At 47.7% G+C, this 27,186-nt stretch overlaps 1 long non-coding RNA gene across 3 annotated transcripts in view; it reads right to left on the bottom strand.

Annotated features, from left to right (window-relative positions):
- Nucleotides 1–24,458, bottom strand: part of LOC138984976 (uncharacterized) — a 120,680-nt gene extending 96,222 nt beyond the window's left edge. For 2 of the 3 annotated variants that reach the window (XR_011462211.1, XR_011462210.1), the window contains exons 1-2: nucleotides 24,127–24,458; nucleotides 21,917–23,934 (exon numbers count right to left, since the gene is read on the bottom strand). This is a non-coding gene — a long non-coding RNA (uncharacterized lncRNA). Of the gene's footprint in view, nucleotides 1–19,169; nucleotides 20,668–21,916; nucleotides 23,935–24,126 lie in introns of those variants that run through there. The other variant, XR_011462212.1, reaches the window with a different exon arrangement.
- Nucleotides 24,459–27,186: the final 2,728 nt, after the last annotated feature.

The raw sequence follows: 27,186 nt of genomic DNA, 5'->3' as shown, positions 1-27,186 counted from the left end.
CTTTAGGATGGACTGGTTGGATCTCCTTGCAGTCCAAGGGACTCTCAAGAGTCTTCTCCAACACCACAGTTCAAAAGCATCAATTCTTCAGCACTCAGCTTTCTTTATAATCCACCTCTCACATCCATACATGACTACTGGAAAAACCATAGCCTTGACTAGACAGACCTTTGTTGACAAAATAATGCCTCTGCTTTTTAATATGCTGTCTAGGTTGGTGGTAACTTTCCTTCCAAGGAGTAAGCTTCTTTTAATTGCATGGCTGCAGTCACCATCTGCAGTGATTTTGGATACTTAACACTACTGAATCTTAAACATGATAAAGGTGGCAAATTTTATATTTATATAATTTTATATTATGTTCATTTTGCCACAACTTTTTTTCCCTCTGTGTTGGCTCTTAGCTGTGGCACTTCCACTTAGCTGTGGAATCTTCGTTATGTCATACAGATATTCCGCTGCTATGCTCAGACTCTAGCTGTGGTGCCTGGTCTCAGTAGTTGCAGCTCAGGGCTCTCTCATTGTGGCACTTGGACTCTGGAGCACATGGGCTCAGTAGCTATGGTGTTCAGGCTTAGTTGCTCCGTGGCATCTGGGATCCCAGCTCCCTGACCAGGGATTGAACCCACGTCCCCTGCATTGCAAGGCAGATTCTTATCGACTGGATAGCCAGGGAAGTCCCTACCACATCTTTAATAGGAGACATGAGCCCTGAGCATCAGGTGTTCCCAGGGGTCACTTGGTTTTAGAGGAGTTTCTGAGATTCACATATAGTAAACAGTCAACCGATGTTTATGGAGTTGAAAGGCTACCTTGGGTGCTTCCATAATACCTCAGTTGGTAAAGAATCCACCTACAATGCAGGAGATCCCGGTTCAATTCCTGGGTTGGGAAGATCTTCTGGAGAAGGGATAGGCTACCCACTCCAGTATTCTTGGGCTTTCCTTGTGGCTCAGCTGTGCCTGCAATGTGGGAGACCTGGGTTCAATCCCTGGGTTGGGAAGATCCCATGGGGAAGGGAAAGGCTACCCACTCCAGTATTCTGGCCTAGAGAATTCCATGGACTGTATAGTCCATGGGGTTGCAAAGAGTCAGACATGACTGAGACTTTCACACTTCACACACAAGACTATCTTGAACTCCCCTTTCTCATCAAGGGGCTCAATAAAGGAAAAGGTTTCTAACCAGAGAGGAAAGCTTTGATTGGATGAGGAGGCTGTCAATCACATCATCTTTCATACACATGGAAGAATGACTGATGAAGGTTGCTCGTCTCTATAGCTTTCTAATTCCACTCCTGTTGCCCCAGACGGTGGATTCTCAGCCTCCAGTGCATCAGCCTTCCGAGTGTCCCTTCCTCAGGGCAGCTGCCTGGTTTTCCTTCTCTTCCCACTCTCTGCATTCTGCCTGGGTCATTAGACTTTCTTTTATGGCATCTACTGTGTCTATGCTAATGAATCTCCAGCCCAGATTCCTCTTCTGAAACATAGATTTTTACAACCAAGTGCCTATGGAGAATTTCCATTTTAAGGACTCTCAGTATCTCTTTCTACCCCAAACCAATCTACTCCAACTCTCCTGGCATTTCAGTGAACATCACCACCATCCTCCCAGTTAAAAGCCAGGACCTAGAGGTCAATCACAGCTTCCCACCCTCATTCCTACATCTAAGTCCTGTTGCTTTTATCTCAAAATTAACCTTGGACTCCACTGACTCCCTCCTGACTCTTCCCCACTCTCATTTTTGCCTGGGCAGATGTTAACAGCTTCACGTTGCACTGTTCCAGCCACAATCCCTTGTGCCAGGGCCAGAGCCCAGCAGATGGCACCCTGCCACAGGCCCTTGAAGAATCCCTATTTACAAAGGGTCTTGGAAGGGTTGATGGAAACCCACAAGGGATGGTGATGTCCCCTGGGGCTAGCAACAAGGGGAGCCTTAGGCACCTGGACCTGAAGGGAGCTGTCACTATGTATAAGCCAGAGAGACAGAACACAAAGAGGGGAAAGGGCAGCCAGGCAGGACTGGGGCTGCAGGAGGGGAGCAGAGACTGCAGGAGGGAGCAGAGCCTCAGCCCATATGAGGCCACAGCAGGGAGGGAGCTGGGGAACAAACGCCCCAGTTTCCAACTCCGTCCCCCTTCCCATCCCCTGCTCCTGCCCTCTGTGGTCTGGACTCATCTGCAAATCAGCGGGCAGAGAAGCCCTCTGTTGCAGTCCCAAAACTGTCAGCCTACTGGAACACAGAGAAGGATGGAGAGAGGCAGCAGGCAGGTTTGGAGCAACAAATGGAGAATATCCCACACACCCTCTCTGTTTCAGCTCCACACTGCAGTGAAAGCACCTTTCCTATAGTACAGATCTGATTATGCCATCCCTTCACTTAAAGGTCTTCAATGGCTCTTTACTGCCCCAGATGATGCTTGAACCTCTTAACACCATCCCTGCATTATTGCTGCCAAAGTCTCTGGGCAGTCACCCATCAACACCCCCACTGCCGATGGTTCCCCTTAACCTGGCTGCTCTTTCTCTCTCTCTCCACTGCAGCCATTCCAAAATGATGGGCAATGCCCTCTTGGGTCTTTGCACCCCCTTCCTTGCCAACTTATTCCACCAATCAGTTCTCACTTCGGTTGTGGCCTCCTCCAGGCAGCCTTCCATCACCATCCAAGACGGGGCGGGGTGCCCCTCCCCTGACTCATCTCTCTTTCCCTATGGTAGCCCACTGTGCTTGCTCATCAGACACGATTGTCTTGATCTATTTCACATCCACTTCTCCCATAAACCTCAGCTGGTAAAGAATCCACCTGAAATGCAGGAGACCCTGGTTCAATTCCTGGCTTAGGAAGATCCACTGGACAAGGGATAGGCTACCCACTCCAGTATTCTTGGGCTTCCCTGGTGGCTCAGATGGTAAAGAATCTGCCTGCAATGCAGGACACCTGGGTTTGATCCCTGAGTTGGGAGGATCCCCTGGAGAAGGGAATGGCTACCCACTCCAGTATTCTGGCCTGGAGAATCCAATGGACAGAGGAGACTGGCGGGCTACAGTCCATGGGGTCACAAAGAGTTGGACACGACTGACCAACTTTCACTTTCACTTTCTCCTGTAGACCAGAAACATATTGGAAGCAAAGACTGACAGCCCTAACATTTGCTCAGTGCCTGGCACACAAGCACTCAACATATACTTGCTAAATCAATGAATGATGTTTACAAAAATCCTGTGACATATTGGTATTTGAGGCTAGAGATGTTTAGGGACTAGTCCAAAGTCACAAGGCTGCTCAGATGAGGCCCGGATGAAAGAACCTGTGAGTTCTGATTCTTGAATCAGAGGGTGGTACTCGCTCCACCTCCCCAGGCTGCCTGCCAAGGATGCCCCAGAGATGCCAGAAGAAGGTGCTGTTGCTTTGTCTGATGTGCCCAGAAGTCTAGGCTCCCCTGCCACTGGTTCCTCCTCCCTATAGAGCATATAAGATGTGTTCGTGGTCCTCAAATTTCCTTCGTTTGCTGGTTTCTCCGGCAACAAGGCAATTGATGTGGGGAAACAGGGTCAGAGGATTACAGAAGGAAAGTCTGAGGGCCAGATGCTTTTGCTGGAAAGAGGACAGAGGTAGAGACACAGACAGAGAGAGACTGAGTCACTGCAACTCGAATCCACCCCGGCCAATGTACTATCATGCCTCCCCAGCACCGGAAGGCTTCTCACACCAACCCATCTTATGGAAAAGCCCAGTCCCCGTTGCAGTAGGTATACCTGCTCCAGATTTAATTTCTCAAAGCACACGAGGGCTGAAGCAGGGGGAACCCTGAGAAGCAAAGGCCTACTGTCTACTTTGGGGAGCAGTTATTGGATTCCTGCTCCCTTCCCCCACTCCCTACCCTCTCTTCTTTCTTCCCACTGAAGGGAAAGTGCTTAATAGAGTGATCGCAGGCTTTCATCCAAAGGAACAAACAGCTAGCAAGCCTGGCTCTCGAAACACTAGTAGGAAGGATGTCAACATGGGAGTCTCGGAGAAATTCTTCTTGGAGAGTACTTTAGTCAATAACACCGGGGAGATGGCGAGGGCGCAGAGCAAACTTAAGTGAAGGCGTTTCTCTGTGAATGCTGAGAACCACGGCATGCCCAGCACTCTCCACTTGCCAAATGGGGGGCTCCAAGTCCTTTAGAAATGCACAAAAGCCTCCCCGCACTCCGGTTAAAAGGAAAAGGGGTCATTATCTCTGTTTTATAAACGGGGGTGCAGAGAAAGGCACCAGCGCTTTGCCCTGGTCCATAGCAGGAAAGCCTGAGCCCTCCCCAGATCCCACCTGGGGAGGTCTTTCCTGGCCCAGACAGGGGGCACCTGGTCACTGGGCTTGGTCCCACACACCCCACTTTCCCCAAGAAAACTCATGGGTGTTGGAGATCTCCAAAATGAGAGAGCAGAAAGACACAGGTCCTGTTGGGTCAGAGGCACGGTGGAAAACATATTTAAAACTAAATAAAGGAACAACAGCAGCAAAGGCTTGGGGCTCGGGCAGCTGAGTAGGGGCAGCTGCGGATACACGTGGCCCTCAGAGAAGGAGCTGCAAACTCGGGTTGCCTTCCTGCCTGAGGGATCTTTAAGGCGTTCGCAGATGGGAGCCCCTTTTGAAAAATAAAATTCTAAAGTAAATTGCGCTTGGGGCTTGAAAACACAGAGTGTCCTTAATGGAACAAGCTCCCTAATGGCCTGATGCTGCAGTGAATACCGTGCAGAGGGAGTTGGGTCTTATTCAGTGATGTCTCAAGGCCTGGTGGGTTCCGGCAGAGGAAGGGAAGGAGGGAAGGATAGAAGGAAAGTAGGGTGGAGGGAAAGGAGAAGGGGAAAGAGAAACAGAAGGGGGGAGAGAGAGGAGAAGGCGGGGAGGAGGGATGGAGAAAGGAGCACCAGAGAGCAGAAGGGAGGGAGGGGGTGAAGGGCGGTGACAGGACAGGAACACAGAGAAGCAGAAGTATTCATTTCCCTCGCTTCTCCCTGCTTCGACGCTGAGGACACGGTTTGATGGGGCCACGCTGCATCCCTGGACAGGACCAGCTCCCGTCCACTGCCCTCCACCCCACACTCACAGCCTCTGATGACACCCGGCCCCCTGCAGGCTTGGGGCCAGTCACGGCTTCCCACTCAGCCCCAGAGGCGCCATCGCTTGCCCCCTGCCCACACCTCAGTAAATAGCAGCCCTCCTGAAATCCTCTTCTGGTTAAGCTTTTTGAGTGGGTCGTGAGTTTCCTGCCCAGGTCCTGAGTGGTGGGGCAGCTACTTACTTTGTCTGAGAGGTGACTCCTTTGCCTCTAAAACAAGGATGCTGATACTAAGCGAGAAAGTTTGTTTCTAGGCAACAGTAGGTATGATGTCTATGGGGCACCCGCTATGCGCCTGGAGTTAGATTACAAATTCTACAGGCGTGAATTCCCTTCCTCTGACTTTTACAACAAGCACCTTGCTGCCACGCTTTCTGAGAAGGATGAGGGCGGTGATGGACTTGCCCCCTATGGCCAGGGTCCAGCAGCCCCGAGCTACCCAACCCGGCAGCCTGGCTGGCCTGTGTAGACATGGCTTTGTCAGCTCACAGCTGGGGAAGAAGCATGGATATGATACAGGTTTGGGCAACCATCTCCAGCCAAAGATAAAGCCTGCGCTCTAACTTAGGAGAGAAGGCCACAAATGCCTGCTGGACCCCCTTCTTCGAGGCCAAATTATGGAAGCAGTGACAGATTTTATTTTCTTGGGATCCAAAGTCACTGCAAATGGTGACACAGCCATAAAATTAAAGAACCTGTGTTCCTGGGAAGGAAAGCTATGACGACCTAGACAGTATATTAAAAAGCAGAGACATCACTTTGCTGACAAAGGTGCATATAGTCAAAGCTATAGTTTTTCCAGTATTCATGTATGGATGTGAGAGTTGGACCATAAAGAAGGCTGAGTGCCAAAGAATTGATGCTTTCCAACTGCGGTGTTGGAGAAGACTCTTGAGAGTCCCCTAAACAACAAGGAGATAAAACCAGTCAATCCTAAAGGAAATCAACCCTGAATATTCATTGGAAGAGTTGATGCTGAAGCTCCAATACTTTGGCCACCTGATGCGAAGAGCCAACTCACTGGAAAAGACCCTGATGCTGGGAAAGACTGAAGGCAGGAAGAGAAGGGAATGACAGAAGATGAGATGGTTAGATAGTATCACAGATTCAATAGACATGAATCTGAGCAAAAAACTCTAGGTGACAGGAGAGGACACAAGAGCCTGGCATGCGACAGTCTATGGGGTTGCAAAGAGTCAGACACGACTTAGCAACTGAATAAAAATAACAACAACACTCATCTCGCTGGGTGAGGCTCTCCTTTTGGGGGTGGTATTTCAATAAGCTTCAAGTTCTGGGGTCATAATCAGCCATCCCCACTCCGAACCATTAAAGTGTCTTAATCACTCATCATCATTGTGGAGGGTCCATCCAACCTCCAGAGGAAATCCAGCTCACTCTTTCCATTACGCCTTCTTTCAGTGAGTACACAGTAAGGACTCACCATGCGTCATCATTTTGGTTGCAGCTGTCTTCATGGAGACAGAAGAACAGGAGAATTCGGAAGGCAATCTTCCAAGATTATGGAAGTCCTGATCACTAGCGTGTGGGCTGACTCGTAACCAGACGGCTCTGAGCCTGGCGGTCTGTTTATTACTTCCATTTAGTCATCTTGATAGTTGTCTCATCAGCCTGATTAGGCTCCAGGCTTACTTCTGTTTTCTCATCACCCCTACTCTTGCTATTCTTCTCACTCTCATCATTGCTGCTATAACTATAATCCACTATGTCCAGCTTACAAAGGACAGTTCATCCTTCATGTGCGAACATATCTGATGAGTTTTTCAGCTGGCCTGTTATTAAGGGTTCTGTGATCACCTGCTATGCTTCACAGTACTGTAAACACTGAGAATTTCTAGGGACTTCCCTGGTTGGCCAATGGTTAGACCACTGTGGTCTGTGCTTCCAACACCGTGGGTACAGGTCTGATCCCTGGTCAGGGAACTAAGATCCCACATGTCACACCATGCAGCCAAAAAATAAAAGAAAGAAAGAAAATTAACAGAAGCAGAGAAAATTATGGGATGTTTTAAAAGAGACCAATTCTCTTGTGAAACATTTAATGTGTAGGGTTTTTCATCAGAGTTTTATGGAATGAATTTATGTACAGAAACACATTTCTGTTAATACTAGTCTCTGTATTAACAGCATGTTAGTATTTACATGAATCTCATGAAATCAGGAATAATAACAATGGTTTATTTCATTCATCCAACAAATTTTATTACGCACCTACTATGTGCCAATCACTGTTCTTAACATCAGGGATATAACAGTGAGTGAAATGAAGAACCCCATCTCTTGGAGATTATAATCTAGTAAAAGGAGGTGGAGAATGACCGTGGATACGACGTCAGGGAGTGACACATGCAAAGGAGGAAAACTAAAGCAGGAGAAGTAGGCAGAGAAGGTCTGGGTGCTGTATTAGGCAGCATGGTCAGGGAAGGCCCCCTGATAAAGCAAACGTATTGGGAATGTGGGTTTTTGAAGTCAAGAGTGTCCTAACTAATAGAACAGTCAGTGCAAAGGTCCTGAGACACAGAGCTTTGTCAGGGGAGAGGAAGGTGGAGGAGGTCAGTGTGACTGCAGCAGAGTCGGGGAGGGGCGAGTGCTGGGAGATGAGGTCAGAAAGCTTGTCCGGATGGCATATTACTCAGGGTCCCACCAACCATGGAGAGAACTCTGGATATGGTTCAGAGTGAGCTGGAAGCCTCCTTCAAAGGTTCTGTGCAGATTCTGAGCATAACATGATATACTCTAAGTTCCAGAAGACCCACTCTGACAGCTGTGTGGAGAATAAACAGACGTCAGTGTGGCCAGGGCAGAAACAAAGAGGCCAGTTGGGGCCACTGCAATAGTCCAGGCAAGAACGGGTGAATCCTCTATTAGAACTGACATATTTGATGTTTGGCTTATACTGTCCTTACAGCCCTGGTGGCTCAGACAGTAAAGAATCCCCCAGCAATGCAGGAGACCTGGGTTCGATCCCTGGATCAGGAAGATCCCCTAGAGAAGGAAATGGCAACCCACTCCAGGATTCTTGCCTGGAGAATCCCAGGGACAGAGGAGCTTGGAGGGCTACAGTCCATGGGGTCGCAACGAGTCAGACACGACTGAGCTACTTTCAGTTTTCTCCTTGACTTACCTAGGCTGCCATTTCTCTTCCTCCTTGATGAATATAGTTTCCTACTCCTAACCACACAATACAGATTTTCTTAAGTGGACATAACACTGACCAAAATTATGTGAACAATATAGTCTTTTCATCCCATTCACCCTAACTTGAAGAAAGAAATACAAGATTCCTTTTTTCTTTTCTCTGTATAAAAGTGCTCCTAGCAGTTGGTCTCAAATGTTTGAGGAATTGGTACAAGATGAGATTAGAAACTGAGAACTCTGCTTTATTAAATGCTCTTTTCTTCTAGTAAAATTGGGCTAATCACTTCCAAACTGCGCGTTTCAGACTTTCACAAGTTATCCTTCAAAAGGAATGCGTGTGATGCTAATTTTCAGGGACTGGATCACATTCTGAATTGCAGTATCTGAAAGTTTTCAGTTCTATTAATAAAAGACTGTCACTGAATTTTCCCTTGAAATTTGGTTCAAAGAAATGGAGAGAGCAAAATATTGCATTGTTACATGCCGTATTATTTGTTCGTAATATTCACTGCCCTTCTCTGCAGACCAGTTTCTACAGAACAATTATTCTTCTGTTCCTGCTAACATTGGGCTTGACCATTTGATTCCCTTTGGGCAATGAAATGTGAGAGATGGCACAGCCTGTGCCATCTCGGCCAGGAGCCTTCAGAGCTGATGGGTCGTCTCGCCACCGCTCTTCCCTCCGCAGTGAAGCTGTTGTGTTCCAGGCAGGCCTGCTCCTTCAGCCAAGGTTCTGGGATAAAAACGGCACAGAACAGAGTCCAGGTGGCCTGCAAACTGTAACTTAGGGAGGAAAGGACCTTGTCTTTGTGAACATAGAGTTGGGGTTCTTTGTTCCTGCAGCATAACTAAACTTCAGCTGACTGATATATATACCTGTATTTTACCCATTTCAAATAGCTGAAGCCTTAGAGTAGGGTCTGTCATTTTCTTACACATCATTGGTGGTCGTGGTTTAGTTGCTAAGTCGTGTCTGACTCTTGCAAACCCATGGACTGTAGCCCACCAGGCACCTCTGTCCAGGGGATTTCCCAGGCAAGAATACTGGAGTGGGTTGCCGTTTCTTCCTTCTGCAGCGGATCTTCCCAACCCAGGGATCGAACCCACATCTCCTGCATTGCAGGTGGATTCTTCACCCCTGAGCCACCAGAAGTCCTACAAATTGTTACAGCTTGATTTGGAGAAACACAACCTGGAGAAAACTTTACTGGCATTTTGAAGATTTCTTAAAGAGATCACTCCATTCTCTCCAGTTTAGTTACATTTGGGAGAGCTTTCTAATTTAGAAAAAATCTCCAAGGTGAAATTTCATTTTGTGACCTTCCTCTTCAATATCCAGGGGCCAGGAATATAGACTATTGCCTCGTCCTCTTGAAAACAGTGAGAAGCTCAATTTTGAATAAAGACCTGTAGACACCAGAAGGTGCTGAAGAGAGACATCTGGGATGCTGTGCGGCCAGCGGATGGGATACTACAAGCAGATGGACGGGTCTCTTGTACCCCAGCCTACCCTGCAGATCCTGGGCTAAACTTCGATAAAGACTTTCAATAGCTTATCATTTCAGAGAGTGTCCGGAAGTTTCTTAGCCATCTTCCTAAAGGTTGAGTGAATACATATCACATCCTTTGCAATTCCCCAGCTTAAAGGCCCTGGGTTACCTACACACTGACAATAAAAATCTAAGCTCCCTCCCACGACCCGCATCCACCAGCCCGCAGCCCAGCTCTCTCCCCCACGACCAGCCGCTCCCCTCCTTTGCTCTCTCTTCTCTCTCCCTACTGGTCTTTCAGTTCCCCAAACACATAAAAATCTTTCCTAGGTTACAGACTATGCAATCGCTGTTTCTTCTTCCCAGAACATTCCTGATTCTTCACTTGTTTTGATTTTCCAAAGCATAAGAGACGCCGCCTGAATAGCTGGGGCTCCCCTGAGGAAGGGTGTTTCTAAGCATCACGCGCCCAGCAGCCCACGTGCTTATCACCTCTCAGGATTGACAGCAAAGCAGAGAACAGGGTCGGGGAAGCCCTCTCCACCATTGCTCAGATTTTCTCAAAACCCTGCCTGCAGCTCACCGCCATGCCCGCTCTGAAGAGGCCTAACCGGGGCCCCTACAAACCACCTCCTGAGTCAGAGGTGCTAGCCCCAATTAACATCAGGAATACTCTTTGTTTCCCAATTTGTTTCCTCTTTGTTTCTTTACTGTCCCTTCCCAATTCAATTCCCCCAGGGTGCTGTCTAGTACTGTCTGTATCACCCAAGTGAGAGATCCCTAACCAGAAGGCAAACCGTTTTATGACAGTGAGTATCTCCCTTTGCAGGAGCTTCCCAGGCAGCTCAGTGGTAAAGGATCCACCTGCCAGTGAAGAAGATGCAAGAGACGCCAAGTTTCAATCCCTGGGTCAGGAAAATACCCTCAAATAGGAAATGGCAACCCACTCCAGTATTTGTGCCTGGAAAATTCCATGGGCAGAGGAGCCTGGCGGGCTGGCTACAGTCCATGGGGGCGAAAAGACTCAGACACAACTGAGCACACACACAAGAGCACACGCGCATCTTCCTTTGTAAGACGATGGACTCCTTCTTTAAGTGGCTGGAGTTACCACCAGCTTCATTTCTCTTGCATAACGGGTCTACCCTGAGGTGTAGCTCTTTTAAGCCATCCATGTGATTGTTGTCTCTCTTTGTTCCCTGAAACCTACATGGATCCTATTGTAAGTATCTTGGCTTCCTTTATTTCTGCAGGTCCTCACTCCAAGGGGGAAAAAAAGATGAATTATTTTATTTCTTTCATTTAATTTTCCAGACGCCTGGGGAAGCGTGCTTAGAGAAATCCAAACAGAAGAAGAAGAAAGAGTGCTGTTGAAAGACGATAGGCCCCGATGCCTTTACTTGGCTTCAGAGAGAAGAAAAAGGTGCTTCAGTGGGCAGTGGTCCATTTGAAAGGACACAAGAGAAATCTCTTTTTTTCTGTGACGGTCTCCTTCACAGCCCACAATGCTTCCCTCTACATTTTGCAAAGGAGTATTCCATGAAGCAATATACATATGTACAGACACGCACATGCACACACACACACTCCCACATGTGTGCAAGCCCAAAGAATGTGGAAGGGCTTCTTCTGTGAGCTGGCAGCAAATCTCTACAGAGAGAAACACAGTGATGATGCCTGTAAGGGTCTATGTAAATACTTCACTCCTGATTATTATCCAAAACTCGTACATTTTTCCTAAAATTTTCCCATCATCAGTATTATCTTTTATGTACTCTGAACCTTCCAGTTCATTAAAACAATATAAAAATAATACTGTTACTGACAACGGAAAACAATGGCATTCTGACCTCCTTGTTATGCTATAAGCCAGACACTAAATGTGTCACGTGACTCGTTATTATTTAATTTTTAAAATAGTCCTCTGAGTTAGATACAATTGCTGCTGTTGCTGTTATTATTATTATCATTTCCAGATTATAAAGCGAAGGCTTTGGGATTTAAATAACTTGGTGCTTGGGTTTCGAATCCCAGCCATCTGACCCCAGGACCCAAGCTTGTAGATGGAAACTGGCGTCGCCTCGCTATGCAAACCATATGGCAGAACAGAAAGCAAAAGAGCAGAAATTCACCATTTAAGCAGTAAACCGTTTTTCCTAATAAAGCCAATCGTACCTGGCAGGCTCTCTCCTCTCATTGCAATACCGACCAGGACAATTTCCCAAAGTTCTTTGCTCATTTCTGGGTTTCCCCGCAGCCACATTCCATCACTTGAGCCCCTATCCATAGGAGCAGTCTGTAAGTGGCTCAGCTCATAACAAAATCCTTTGGGTAATCCCCTAAAACTCACTGGCAGGAATCCAAGAAGGAAACGTCGTATATCAAATACCACTCTCAATGAAAAAATATTTTAGTAAGGACCTAGAATATTTATAGTAGGTGTGATTATCCCCCTTCCCACTTACAAAAGTGATAGGAATTCTGGATGAGATATCGCCACCAAGACAACATCTTCTCCCCCTCGGTGCCGGGAACCACAGAAATGCCGTGATATATCGGAGAGTAACAGCACGGAAACAGCATGTCGGAAAAGACCTCATGAAATACTAGCCTGCAAAAAGGCAGTCTCTACACATGCAAAGAACAGGCTTGAAATCATTTCTGTGTGATATGCACAGAGCAGGGAGCACAGGACTCAGCTCTAATATATGAGAGAAACAGAAACGCGTTGCTTGCGCGGAGTGCAATGCAACAGCCGGGCTGGGGATCAATGCTAACTCGGTCAGACACCTGCATGATCAGTCTCGAGCTTCCCAGCAGGTGGAGGCTCCAGCCAACCTCCCGGAAAATGTGACAAATAGCCGGGCCGCCCACCCTGGGACATACCTGGTAAGAGGACGTGACTCTGACTAGTAAGCGTATTAATTATTTCCAAGGCCTGGCCAATCACTCTTGGGGTTTCTGTAGCACAGTGTCCAGGTCAGTGCTCTGAGCTCTGCAGGAAGCAGAATGGGAGCAGAGGGAATTTTCCCTCCAGCAGCCACCCCTCACGGCTTGTTGTTGTTTTCAGTTGCTAAAGGAAAGTGAAGTCGCTCAGTTGTGTCCAACTCTTTGCGACTCCATGGACTGCAGCACGTCAGGCTTCCCTGTCCTTCACCATCTCCCAGAGTTTGCTCAGATTCATGCCCACTGAGTGGGTGATGCCATCCAACCATCTCATCCTCTGTCGTCCCCTTCTCCTTTTGCCTTCAATCTTTCCCAGCAGCAGGCTCTTTTTCAGTGAGTCAGTTCTTCAAACCAGGTGGCCAGAGTAGTGGAGCTTCAGCTTCCCTGGTGACTCAGGGGTAAAGAACCCGCCTGCCAATGCAGGAGACGTAGGTTCGATCACCTGGAGAAGGAAATGGCAACCCACTCTAGTATTCTTGCCTGGGAAATTGATGGAAAGGGGAGACTGGTGGGCTACAGTCCATGGGTCGCAGAAGAGTCAGACACAACCAAGTGACTAAAAAACCTCATTATTGCAGGCAGAAGTAAATGATGTCCAAAACCGGGCTGAAAAAGGAGGAATCCTGTCATTCCCTTGAAGGGTTCCCCAAACATACATTCCTCACCACAGTTCTCCCAGCACCAAAACGTCATCCCTCTTGCCCCAGGCAGTTTTTTTTCATTTTCTTCCACCCCAGGTGAGTCCACCTCTTTGCTGTTTTTCCTCTAGCACAGGGCTGCCTGTCCCTCCCTCCTGGCCTCTGGAAATGCTTTCTCCCAGCCTGGAATGCTCTTAATACCCATCCCCACCTTCACATTCCCAGCCCTTCTTCAGAGTCCATCAGACCCTGGAATCTGCTTGATTGTCCTCGTCCTTCACACTCAGGTGGGTGAGAGCTGGGCTGTGGGAGATGAACTGTAATTAGGATGAGAGGGAGCTCGGTCATCTTCTGGATGTTTGTCTTGAAGACTGGCGAACTTCCGTTGAATGCAAGGATGCTTGGTGAGGGACCAAGGTCTGTAAGAATCCCCACCATCTGTCCAGATAGATCTTGGAGGCTCTCCACCTCTGGACCATTCCAGGGACTGGTAGGATGACACAGACCCTGAGGAGAGGGTGCAGGCATAACACAGAAAGGTGGGGAGAGCAGAGAAAGTGGGAACTCAGCAGAGGCTGCTCTAAGTCAATTAAAGGGCTACCAATGGGAAAAGGCTTCTCTGAGAGCTCAGTTGGTAAAGAATCCACCTGCAATGCAGGAGACCCTGGTTCAATTCCTGGGGCAGGAAGATCCACTGGAGAAGGGAAAGGCTACCCACTCCGGTATTCTGGCCTGGAGAATTCCATGGACCATATAATCCGTGGGGTCACAAAGAGTCGGACAGGACTGAGTGACTTTCACTTCACTTCCACTTCCAATGGGGAAAGCAGAGAACTGTTTGACACCTTCTAGAAAGCTGTGTGTCTGAGTCTGTGTATCAGCAAGATTATTTTCTTGCTTCCTATATGCTCTTCTGGGCTTCCCAAGTGGTGCTAGTGGTAAAGAACCTGCCTGCCAATGCAGGAGATGTTAAAAGACATGGGTTAGAGCCCTGGGTCAGGAAGATCCCTTGGAGGAGGGCATGGGAACTCACTCCAGTATTCTTGCCTGGAGAATTCCACGGACAGAGGAGCCTGGAGGGCTAAGGTTCATAGGGTCACAAAGAGTCTGACACAATTGAATCGACTTAGCCCACGCACATGTGTGGTCTTTGAGACATGATAAGATAATGGCAGAGTTCCAGAACATGCTCAGCTACACCAGCGCCCCTGACCCAACCTGGTTGCACACCTTCCCAGGGTTCACTCTTGGTCCTGTGCTGAGTCGCTCAGTCATGTCTGACTCTTTGTGACCCCATGGACTGCAGCCCACCAGGCTCCTCTGTCCGTGGGGATTCTCCAGGCAAGAATACAGGAACGGGTTGCCATTTCCTACTCCAGGGTATCTTCCCGACCCAGGGATCAAATCTGCATCTCCTGCATCTCCTGGATCCACCGTCTGAGCCACCAGGGAAGGTCCTGCTCATATTTGCCCTTAAATAAAGACTTGCTGCTTGTTGTATATGTGTGCACCGTTGCTTCCCAATGAGGTTCTAAGTTCTCACAATGAATTTCTTGTATCCCACAGCCTGGAACTTGCACATATGCTCAATTATATAACCTCTAATAAGACATAGTTTTGTAGTATCTTTCTCCGTTATTGTATTATGTAAAACAGCAGGGTGGATTTTCAGCAACTCTGTGGAATTTGGGGGGGAGAGGTGGGGAGCTTGAAACAACACAATTGTATTATTATTACAGAGTTCTGGAAGGCAGAGTGGTTCTTATTGGGCTAAAACCAAGGCGCGGGAAGGGCTGTGCTCCTGGAATCTCTAGGGGAGAATCTGGTTCCCAGTCCTTTCCAGCTCTTGAGGCTGCCCCCTTCCCTTTGCTAACAGTCACTTTCTCCATCTTCCAAGCCAGCAGCACAGCTTTCTCAAATCTCTATCGGATCTGACTCATGTATAAGGATCCATGTATATGGGCCACACCTGGATAATCTAGGATAATCTCCCCATTTCAAATCCTTAATTACATCCGCAAAGCCCCTTCTGTCATATTCACAGGTCCCAGGCATTAGGACAGACATCTCTGGGAGAAGGGAGGGTCATTATTCTGCCTACCGTAGTGGAGGAGCTATTATTACTCCCAGACCTGAAGAGGAAGAAAAAGGGATGAGTTCCCAAACCAAGAACGAGGTATGGCACTGCATGCACGCTCAGTCGTGTCCAACTCTCTGCAATCCCATGGACGGTAGCCCACCAGTCTCCTCTGTCCTTGGAATTTTCCAGGAAAGAATATTGGAGCGGGTTGCCATTTCCTACTCCAGGGTATCTTCCCAACCCAGGGATCAAATCTGCATCTGCTGCATCTCCTGCATTGGCAGGTAGATTCTTTATCACTGAGCCGCCTGGTATGCTGGTGAGGAGGTCTCAATGGGGGCTCTGTGGTGGTGATAAATACCATGGTGGTGATAAATAATCCCTTCCTACTTGGCAGAATGCTTTTGAAATGGTCTCATATAAAATAGAAGCTGTATAGTATACATACAAACTTAACTGTAGGGGTCTTGGGTAGAGAGAAAAGCCCACTGCGTGGAAAGAGATGACCCTCTAACAGAGTAGGAAAGAAAGAGCCCAGACTCGGGAGCCAGACTGCCTGGGTTCAAATCCCAGTGTTACCATTTACTGACTAGGTGACTTCAGGCAAACCATGTCAGCCCTCTGTGTCCCCATCAGTCAAACAGCCATGATGATGAGAACACCAAGCTCACAGGGTGGTTGTGAGAATCTGTTGAGACATTATTTGTGGAACTCTTGGCATGGCTCATAGTGAGTGCTACTGTTATTCTTGTTGAAGAGGCTGCAAATGGATTTCTGTGAGAAGCCTCACCATGCTACAGACAGAGAAAACAAAAGTGGTTTCAAAGTGAAGGTACGAGGTCAAGCATTCAGAACCCCAGGTCCTGCTTTTCAGACAACCTGCTTCTCACATTGCGCAACTCGATGAGGACTTCTTCCAGGGTGCAGAGCAAGCAGGATTTACATATTTCACACGCACACATAGAAAAGCCAGCTAGTGCTCAAAGTATACCTGTTGAATTAAAGCAACAGCTCTGCGATGGATTTAAAATATGTTTAGAAAGTTCTCCTCCAAGAAGTGAAGGCTGCTTCTCTTCCTCTTCAGTATTGACTGGATTTATAGACTTTCTAATGTACTGAATACTGTCCATGGGGTTCTCCGTGGACAGATTTTTTTTTTCTTGGGCACCAAAATCATCGTAGATGGCAACTGCAGCCATGAAACTGAAAGACTGTTGTTCCTTGGAAGGAAAGCTATGACAAACCTAGAGAGTGCATTAAAAAGCAGAGACATCACTTTGCCGACAAAGCTATGTTTTTCCAGTAGTCATGTACAGATGTGATAGTTGGTCCATAAAGAGGGCTGAGTGCAGAAGAATTGATGCTTTAAAACTGTGGTGCTGGAGAAGATTTTTGAGAGTCCCTTGGATGGCCCAAAGAAAGGCAATGCCAAAGAATGCTCAAACTACTGCACAATTGCACTCATCTCACACGCTAGTAAAGTAATGCTCAAAATTCTCCAAGCCAGGCTTCAGCAATATGTGAACCAAGAGCTTCCAGATGTTTAAGCTGGTTTTAGAAAAGGCAGAGGAACCACAGATCAAATTGCCAACATCTGCTGGATCATAGAAAAAGCAAGAGAGTTCCAGAAAAACATCTATTTCTGCTTTATTGACTATGCTAAAGCTTTTGACTGTGTGGATCACAATAAACTGTGGAAAATTCTGAAAGAGATGGGAATACCAGACCACCTGACCTGCCTCTTGAGAAACCGGTATGCAGGTCAGGAAGCAACAGTTAGAACTGGACATGGAACAACAGACTGGTTCCAAATAGGAAAAGGATTACGTCAAGGCTGTATATTGTCACCCTGCTTATTTAACTTATATGCAGAGTACATCATGAGAAACACTGGGCACAAGCTGGAATCAAGATTGCCAGGAGAAATATCAATAACCTCAGATATGCAGATAACACCACCCTTATGGCAGAAAGTGAAGAATTAAAGAGTCTATTGATGAAAGTGAAAGAGGAGAGTGAAAAAGTTGGCTTAAAGCTCAACATTCAGAAAACTAAGATCGTGGCATCTGGTCCCATCACTTCATGGCAAATAGATGGGGAAACAGTGGAAACAGTGTCAGACTGTATTTTTGGGGGCTCCAAAATCAGGGCAGAAGGTGACTGCAGCCATGAAATTAAAAGACGCTTACTCCTTGGAAGAAAAGTTATGATCAACCTAGACAGCATATTAAAAAACAGAGACATTACTTTGCCAACAAAGGTCTGTCTAGTTGAGGCTATGGTTTTTCTAGTAGTCATGTATGGATGTGAGAGTTGGACTATAAAGAAAGCTGAGCATCAAAGAATTGATGCTTTTCAACTGTGGTGTTGGAGAAGACTCTTGAGAGCCCCTTGGACTGCAAGGAGATCCAACCAGTCCATCCTAAAGGAGATTAGTCCTGGGTGTTCATTGGAAGGACTGATGTTGAAGCTCAAACTCCAATACTTTGGCCACCTGATGGGAAGAGCTGACTCATTTGAAAAGACCCTGATGCTGGGAAAGATTGAAGGCAGGAGGAGAAGGGGACAACAGAGGATGAGATGGTTGGATGGCATCACCAACTCAATGGATGTGAGTTTGAGTAAACTCTGGGAGTTGGTGATGGACAGGGAAGCCTGGTGTGCTGCAGTCCTTGGGGTCAGAAAGAGTCAGATACAACTGAGAGATTGAACTGAACTGAACTGAATGCAAAGAGCTCAAACCAGCTAATCCTAAAGGATATCAACCCAGAATATTCACTGAAAGGACTGTTGCTGAAGGTGAAGCTCCAATACTTTGGCCATCTGATACAAAGAGCTGACTCACTGGAAAAGACCCTGATGCTGGGAAAGATTGAGGGCAGGAGAAGGGGACAGCAGAGGATGAGATGGTTAGATAGCATCACCGACTCACTGGAGATGAACTGGAGCAAACTCCAGGAGATAGCAGAGGACAGGGGCACCTAGAATGCTGCAGTCCATGGGGTACCAAAGAGTCAGACACAACTGGGTGACTAAGCACACATCCACTAACTTAATAAGACCTAAGTGTCGTTCTCTGGCAATGTCTCACACACACGTGCCCTCAAACTTAACCAAGGACTGCCGTTCACTCATTCAGCATTAATTAATTACTAATAACTAATTAATAATGAGCATACCAGGCACCGACCTTCACTGATGAAAAGACATGGCCTGTGCCCTCAAGAACCTTCAGGAAAATCACATCACGTCATCATGGAGCACTGCTGTGGAACAGCATTCCGAGACCCCTGCAGGAGGGTGGGGAGACCGTGCGGGCTTTCAAGAAGGGAGGGTGTTTGTGCAGACTGAATGTAAACTTCTGAAAAGGAGTTCTGTAACAGCTTCAGGACCCCCTACCCTGGCCCTGAGTGGAAAACCAGAAGAACACAGAGCATGGTATTTCTGATCTGGAGAATTACACGACGCCTGGCGGAGCACTCAAGTTCAACAAAAGCACCAGATAATAGCATCCGTAATCCAGGACGTCAACGTGAGCCCCAAACACCCCCTTGGTTCCTGTGAAAGGCTGAAGCCAAGGGCTCAGTGCTGGGCAGGGAGGACACACAGACATCTTTTCCTGGACAAGCTTTGTTCCAGGTCAGCCTGAAAGGTACACAACGCTGCCCAGGCTCAGAGGCCGGCAGAACCCACATCACAGGTGGAATTATCTATCAGTAAGAGACTTTCAGAGTGTTTACTCACTTGCCAGATTTATTTATCAGGTATGGGATTGAGAGGATTTCCCGACAGGATATGTAGAGATTAGTGTGCAGCAGAAATGCTTTTTCAACAAACCTGTCTGCTAATCAGGTCCTGCTTTTCTCATTCGAGCAGAACGGTGCTTGTTGCCCTTCGCTGGCATTTCTGGCAAAAGCAAACATCCATGCTGACAAACAAAGCCAGCGGAAACATGGACATCTCTCTATAATGCTGAAGAGCAGCTGTCACTTTTTCCAAGCCCACGGGCACATTTAAATATTTTGTTAGAGCCACATGTTTAAGATCAAAAAACCTCAGGTTTCCTTGAGTCCACAACACCTGAATGAGAAGGAAAAATATTTTCCACTCGCTGCCTGGTCCACCTGGAGTCATCATGAGATGATTTCCAGAAGCGTCTCAAGCCCACGCTGGGTCTAAGGAATGTGTTCATTAAGAATGTGCCACGTCAGAGCTTAAAAACGCAGCTGAAGGCTCACGGGTCTCTCGAAGGGCAAGTGGAGAGTGGGGACAAGTCCACTCAAGCAAGCTTCTTATACAATGTCTCGCACTGCCTCTCCAGTGAGGCCAAAGCAAGCAGATGAAGAGAGAAAAAATCACCTCCTCATCTGGCCTGTTCCAAGCCAAACATCTGGATGTTACATAATGAGCCATTGGGGTCGTTTTTCTTGCTTTCCTTTGCTGGCTTTTTAAAAATAGGTTTAACAATTAAATCTGGTTTTTACACTCTAAATTTCATATATTTTCCATAAGCTCTTTGAGCAGACTGGTCTTGATTATTCTTTTCCATTAAAAACCCACACAGTAATACCTACAGCGGAAACCTCTAAAATAAATCAGAGGTTACCACGAGGTAACTTCTGATCTTTCCTTAGCAACTTCAGATGTCCATTCCTCACAGACAAATGGCTCAGGACAGTAAGGAAGATAGCAACATGCCAACAGTCATAGATGCCAACGACCTCCATGCTGAAGAAACTGGCTTTCTGCACAGTGGCTCAGTTTTATGCAAGGGGGAATGATACCAACAACTCAGGGAATTTCTTCTCGTTTAGTTCAGTTCAGTTCAGTTCAATTCAGTCGCTCAGTTGTATCCCCTTTGCGATCCAATGGACTGCAGCACTCCAGACTTCCCTGTCCGTCACCAACTCCTGGAGCTTACTCAAACTCATATCCATTGAATCGGTGATGCCATCCAACCATCTCATCCTCTGTCGTCCCCTTCTCCTCTTGCCTTCAATCTTTCCTAGCAGCTGGGTCTTTCTAATAAGCCAGTTCTTCGCATCAGGTGGCCAAAGTATTGGAGTTTCAGCTTCAACATCAGTCCTTCCAATGAATATTCAGGACTGACTTCCTTTAGGATGGACTGGTTGGACCTCCTTGCAGTCCAAGGGAATCTCAAGAGTCCTCTCCAACACCACACTTCAAAAGCATCAATTCTTCGGCGCTCAGATTTCTTTATAGTCCAACTCTCACATCCATACATGACCACTGGAAAAACCATAGCTTTGACTAACTGTTTAGTTCCTTACAATTTCTCAAAGCACCCTGAGACAGGACAGCAGGCTACAATATGCTGTCAGGTCACAGCTGACCATAAGGTTGCAAGTCCATGGTCAAACACAAGGTGCGGTGGTGAGCAGGGAGTTTCCTGGTTCTGGCTCCCCTACCCTTTCTAACTAAAAAAAACACTGGCCTAAAAGATAAAGACCTATCTGCCCATTAGACATTCCTCTCTAGTTATATCTAGAGATACAGGTATATCTATAGATAGATAGATAGATAGATAGATAGTTATATCTCCTGTGGTTCTACTAAATAAACTCTGCCCCCAAGAGATACTCTACTCAAGGAGGCCAAGTAAGTCTCAAACTTTTCTATTGTGTCCATTTCCTGCAACCTTGCACACCAGCTCATCTGCAACTGGGACACCCTTTTTAATTCTACTCAAATAGAAAATTTCCCAGGGCCTCCCTGGTGGTTGGGTGACAAAGAATCCGCCACCAATGCAGGAAACATGGATTTCCTGCATTGATCTTCCTGATCTGGGAAGATTCCCAATGCTGTGAGGCAACTAAGCCTGTGCACCACAAATATTGAGCCTGTGCTCGAGAGCCCGGGAGCCACAAGCACTGAAGCCTGTGCACCCTGGGGCCTGTGCTCTGCAGCAAGAGAAGCCGCCACGATGAGAAGCCTGCGCAGCACGACTACAGGGCAGCCCCTGCTCGCCCAACCAGAGAAAAGCCCACTCGCAGCAACGAAGACCCAACACAGCCAAAAAGAAATTAATTAAAACGTTTTTTAAAAAAGAAAATTTCCCCAACATACAAGGCTCCTTATGAGCCTAACATACTCATTTTGCACCTTACACACTTGGTGTGACAGGAAACAGAAAGAAGTAAAAGATGCAGTCTCTGTCCTCACATTTCATAATCCAGTTGTACAGAAAGAATATAATAAAAGTTGGGGATAAGGTGATGAGCATGATTAGAATATACATATATATATATATATATATTTAGAAAAACAACCTGTACTTCCCAATGAGTTGTACTCTGCCCATATTCCTCAGAGCATATGCTCTTCAGTAAGGCTGCCAGGTCTCACCTCTTTGGAGAATTTTCTCTTCTGGAATTACGTTTAGATCCAGTATTCAAGTCACAGAAGCAAACCAGACTGATCCAGACACTGAAGTCCAGAGTGTATCCTATTTCCCTTTAGCAAAAATGGTTTCTCTTACCTTGATGGTTGGCTTTTTCACTGGACTCCAGGTGACTTCTGGATGGTTCCAAGCATCATATTCACCTTCAAAAACAGCTGTCAGCATCGAGGTCTGAACAGATGTGCCTCGGGTTCTGAAGGCGATTCCTCAGACGATGCCCCATCTTTTCTTAGGGCACTGGCATCTCCACAGCCATGACCAGACTCCTGAGAGCAGAGAGGCTCCTTCAGCTGGCCCAGCCAAGGAGGGTTCTTAGACCAGAACAGGCAGAGCTGAGCCTTGAAGTCGAGTGAGGTTTGGTCAAGAATAGGAATAAAGATTCAGAGATGGGGAGGCACTTGGGTTCTACACCTAGACTCTGAAGTCCAGATTCAAATCCCGGTTCTGCCGTTTACTAACTGTGGACCTTGCACCATTTCCTTAACTTCTCCAGACCTCAGGCTCCTCTTCTATGAAACAGGGACAGTAAGACTATCCCTCAAGGCTGTTGTTGAGGATTAAATGAATGAATACACGTAAAACAGTAAAGATGATGTAAATGCTTTCTGACGTCAGTATTATCAGTCCCCAATGTTAAAAAGTTTAGCCCAATCAAAATTAAAAACCTGTCTCTTTCATTTAAATCAGCACTTTTTCTCCTTCTACCAATTGGAAGCTGGGGATTTATGCTTGGGAAAACGATTTGATCAGAGTTTATCTCTTCCTCTCAGACCCTCCAATCACTGGCTGGTGGCTCAGGTCTCTCGGGGCCAAAGTTCTTCAAGGAGGGCTTGGGGATAACTGGAGTTCAGGCAGGCGTACAGATGTTGGCTCTTTCCCTGGTGGGGTCCTTCCATGGGTTCTTCTGATGGTTGGAGTTCCCCTCCCAAGGGTTCTGCTGGCGGGCCACCCTTCCCCCACAGATCCTTGTTCCCACTGTTGACTGTGCCCCTCCCTTGCCTGGGGAGGTAGGCCCACTTTGCCAACAGGAAGACTGGCCTGTATGTGTGCCTTGCCAGCTCTTTCTCTCGCCACTGTAAACAGTCTCTCTACTCTGAAGCCACCTTGGGCCCTGTGGCCCCCTGCCCCCGACTCCAGGAGACATCTGCGAAGCTCTCCAGGTAGTTCTCTGAAGCCCTGCTCCCCTATTTTAAGAGAGGTGGGAAAGCATAACAGGTGAGCATTTTTCTAAAAAATGCTCCCTACTGGCCTTTCCTGAGTCCTTAGCCTCCTGTCACACAGCCTGGAGGTGAGAGATGGCCTTGTCTGTCCAGCACTCCTGCAGAGATGACCTGCACCTCACTGGAGACCGCAGGCGGCATTCAGTCGGCACATATGTTGTTCCATGTTTGAGCATGGGTAGAAACCCCAACATCTGTGAACAGGAGTTCCCCCTCTGTAGTCCTGTCACAGGTGGACCGTTGCTAGGCTGGAGCAGACTAGGAGCATTGTGGGAAATTCCCTGGAGGACAGCTTAGGGAGCCCAAGGGAAGGGCTTGACTACTGGGGCATGGAACTGGGCTGGGTGGTGTAGACAATGGGAAGCCAAGGGGGTGTTTCTCCCTCCTTTCTCCATAAGTCGGAATGTGCAACCCAGTCCCTTTCTTGCCTTCACCTCCTCTGGCCTCTCTCTTTCCCAGACAGCCCTCAGAATAATAATAATAATAAAAAAAGAGCGGGAAGCATGTCCGTGTGTATGTGTGTGTGTTTGTGGGTGTGTGTGCAGGTGGGGGGGAGGGCGGGCTTAGACTATGGTAGGGGGCGTGAGCACAGCCACAAGCCAAGGAGGAAAGTGAACAGAGGGGGAAAAATAAAATTCCAGTGAGCAGGGAGAAAAGTCGACCCTCCAACCCGCACACGCTGAAAGAGGACACCCGGCGCCTGCAGCGGGGTCAAACGAGGTCGGAGGAGCTTATCTCTCTCTGAGTCTGGAATTAAGGGCAGCCCGGGACAAGCCTCGGGACCAGGACGTTCCCGGGATGTTCTCCACTTGAGCGGGTTAGGATTCCAGGACGCCGGTGCGTGGAGAGATCCTCCGAAACGGTGGTGGTGTAGACCTTTTACCAAAACAACAAAAAAAAAAGGAAGCTGCAGATTGCTTCGGGGGAGGAGGGGGAAAGGAGGTATTCTCAAGAAGACAGACAGTAATTGTCCAAGTGTTTGTTTCTTTCCGAATGGATTCTCAGAATGACTCTCAAAGGAAAGAAAGAAAGAAAGAAAAAAGAAAACTGCTGAAAACATCAACATACCTGCTGCACTGACAGACCCCAAGTTCTGATTCCCTGAGTTGGGACAAAGACGCCATCGGGGCATGCATCTCTCCCAGGGGAGCCCCCAGATCTGAGGGGCGCGGCCAGCCAGCCCTGGGGGTGACCCAGGTCCGGGTGTGTCTATAGGTTCATTAAAACTTTGGCAGGAGGGAAGTGCGGACTCCGGCCGCCCGGCGCGGCGCGTGCGGACCCCCGGTCAGGACACCAGCAGCGCGGCACTGCCACCTTGTGGACACCGGCCGCCCGCCCGGGCGCCGCGCGGAGACTTGCAGTCTGCAGGGGCGGGCGGCCGAGAGCTCGGAGCCCGGCGCGGCCCACGCCACCCCCGCAGGAACGCGCCGCGGAGCCGAGCCGCGGGAGCCCGCGGGGGCGGGGGCGGGGGCGGGGCCGAGGGCGGGGCGCGCCGGCGCCGATCACGTGGGTTAGCAACAGGCAGTAGCCAATGGGAGCGCGAGTCAGGTGCTGCGTGTGCTCGGCGCCCGCGGCAGGGGCCGGGCGGGAGTAGAGGCGTCCTTGCGCTCCGGAGCCGGATCGGGACGCGAAAAGGCTCCCTAAATGGGTGCGCCTCTCGTGCAGGGAGCCCCTGGCGGCGGAGGAGCGGGCGAAAGACGGAAAAATAGCAGAGAGCTTTAAAATAGGACTTTCCCACTCTCTGGACCCGAAGTAGTGACCCCGGAGGGGGCAGTGGGCGGCGGCGGGGTGGGAAGCAGGCGGCAGGAGCCCCGCCCCGAGCCTGGGTTCGGGTTCCCTCTCCCCGCCCCACCTACTTGTTGCCTTGCCAAACCCTTGAGGCTGAAACGGCCACTTGGATCCACAGAAGGAGATTAAGACAAAAAGAATAATGAAGTTCCTGGCCTTGGCCTGTCCGTGCTGGCAACCCTGTAGCGTAGAGAAGACAGGCACGGCCCTTAGGCCCTCACGGAGCCGAAGACTTAGCCCCTTAAGAGACAGAAGCAGAGGAAAGTCACGAATTAGGTCAAAACAAAAAGTCAACTTAGTAGTTGGTTTTAATTACTGTAAGTGGAAAAGCCACATCCAGAAGTACATCTAATGACTTTTATGGTAATCCCACCATGCTGACATAAACCAGCCCACCCCTGCATACAGAGAAGACCACAACACAGAATGTCAGAGGTCTATTCCAGGGCATGGGCGAACCCAGGACCAACAGAGACAAGCATGGTTTCCATCAGATTCTTGCTTTTCTGGTTTCATGGTCAGGCACACGCTTGATTTCTCTAATAGGGCATCTCTCTCTCTCTCTCTCTCTCTCTGTGTGTGTCTCTTGTTGCTTTGTAATGTTCTCCTGGAAGATCTTTTACTTTATTGTTGTTTGGGAGTTCACCTGGTGTTTTCTCTCTCTGAAATGAATGCAGGGTGTAGATGGCCTCAGAAGGGCATCTAATCCTTTGCCCTGCCTCAAGGCACTTTGAAAGAAAGACAACAGACTGTGATACTGTTGTGAGGTGGTATTAGAGAGAGGAGAATATCTTGAAACCAGCAGGATCTAGCCATTCCTATTCTTAAAGTAACCTAGGCAAAGATATCAAAGAGCACTCTTTAATAACCTACTACAAATGCTAACCACTTTGGGTAAGGTATAAGAACTTTCTGATCCCAGGTTTTATTGGTTTCTATTTAAGCTCATTCAGGGTCAGGCTACCCCAGAGGGCAGTTGAACACCTGCCTAGAAGCTTATGGACAGGACGGTGCACTTCCCTCTGCCAGGAACAGAGGCCCGTGAGGCCAGCTGCCACCAGGAACTTTGCCTGATGCCCAGACTCTGTGGGGCAGTTCCTGGGCGGCTCTGAGAAGGACATCCACTCTGAGTCATATTTTCTTCTATAATGCTGCCAGCCGATTTTGTTGATTCACTCAGTGAACAGGGCTTGTGCACTTTTCTGTGTGTGGAAATAAACCTACTATATTTGATGATTAGGTGTATATAAATTTGATACAGTATTTGATTTTTTTAATCCATCATATTCTCAAGTCCTTGACCAGGAAAGGGTTTTGAAGATGTCAAGAAGATTTGACAAACATTAATGGAGCTCGAACTAAGTGCCAAGCCTTTGTTTAGGTACTGGGGATACGGCACTGCAGCAGGGAACTTGCATAAGGAAATAGACTCAGGAGGAAAAGAAGTGAGGAGGGATGTGCCTGTTTCCACGGTCCAGGAGTAGGCCCATGCTGACTGATTGCTGCTCCCTAAAACTCCTCTATGTCAGCCCCATATTCTTTGGGGGACCTCTTAAATCATGAATCAATAAGGTCACCCGCATGTCAGTATTATTAAACAATGTGACGTGATAGGAAAAGTCATGGACTAGGAATAAAAATATATACCATATACCTAGTTCCAGCCTGGTTCTGCCACTTGATGAAATCCATTCCTTTCTACAAATCTCTTAAACTTTGAATCTTACGTCCCTCATCCTGAGAGTGGGGTCATTCTTGCTTTGCAACTCCATGGGGTCAAGATTCAAGGCCTTGGTTTTCTCATCTGCAATTTGAGAGGTTTGAACTCGATTTAAATTTTACATACTTTCTTTAGAAGTGAATTCTGCTTTTGAGATAAAATCTAACCTAAAACCCCAACATGTAAAACAAACAAAGACTAGGCTTGCTCCGGTGGCCTTGAGGGAGAAAGCTAAGAATCCTATATACCTCTTCCCCCATCCTTAGAAGACCCTTGAGCCACCTGTGTGTGACCCCACTGAGCATAGTGTGAAACCCACTGAACTAGATGATTATGTTTAAAGTACCTTTCAGTCCTAAAATTCTATAAATCAAAATGTTCCAATATTGGAAAAGAAAACTCCAGTTTTCTTCCTTCATTAATTAATACAGGAGATAGACACAAGCTTCACAGAATACATTTCATTACAGTCTTCCTATTTGTGAATCCAATCTTTCTGTCACAAAATGAAATTAGATTTTAATGGAATACAGTATCCTGTAATGAGAAAAAAGCTTCTCACTGGGGGTGAGAAGATAGATGTTCGAACCCGATCCTGGGTAGCTCCCCAGCCTTGATCA

This window comes from Bos mutus, chromosome 23 (assembly GCF_027580195.1).
Source record: "Bos mutus isolate GX-2022 chromosome 23, NWIPB_WYAK_1.1, whole genome shotgun sequence".
Taxonomy (NCBI): domain Eukaryota; kingdom Metazoa; phylum Chordata; class Mammalia; order Artiodactyla; family Bovidae; genus Bos; species Bos mutus.
The sequence above is the reverse complement of the archived record's forward strand: the minus strand, read 5'-3'. Positions and strand labels throughout refer to the sequence as shown.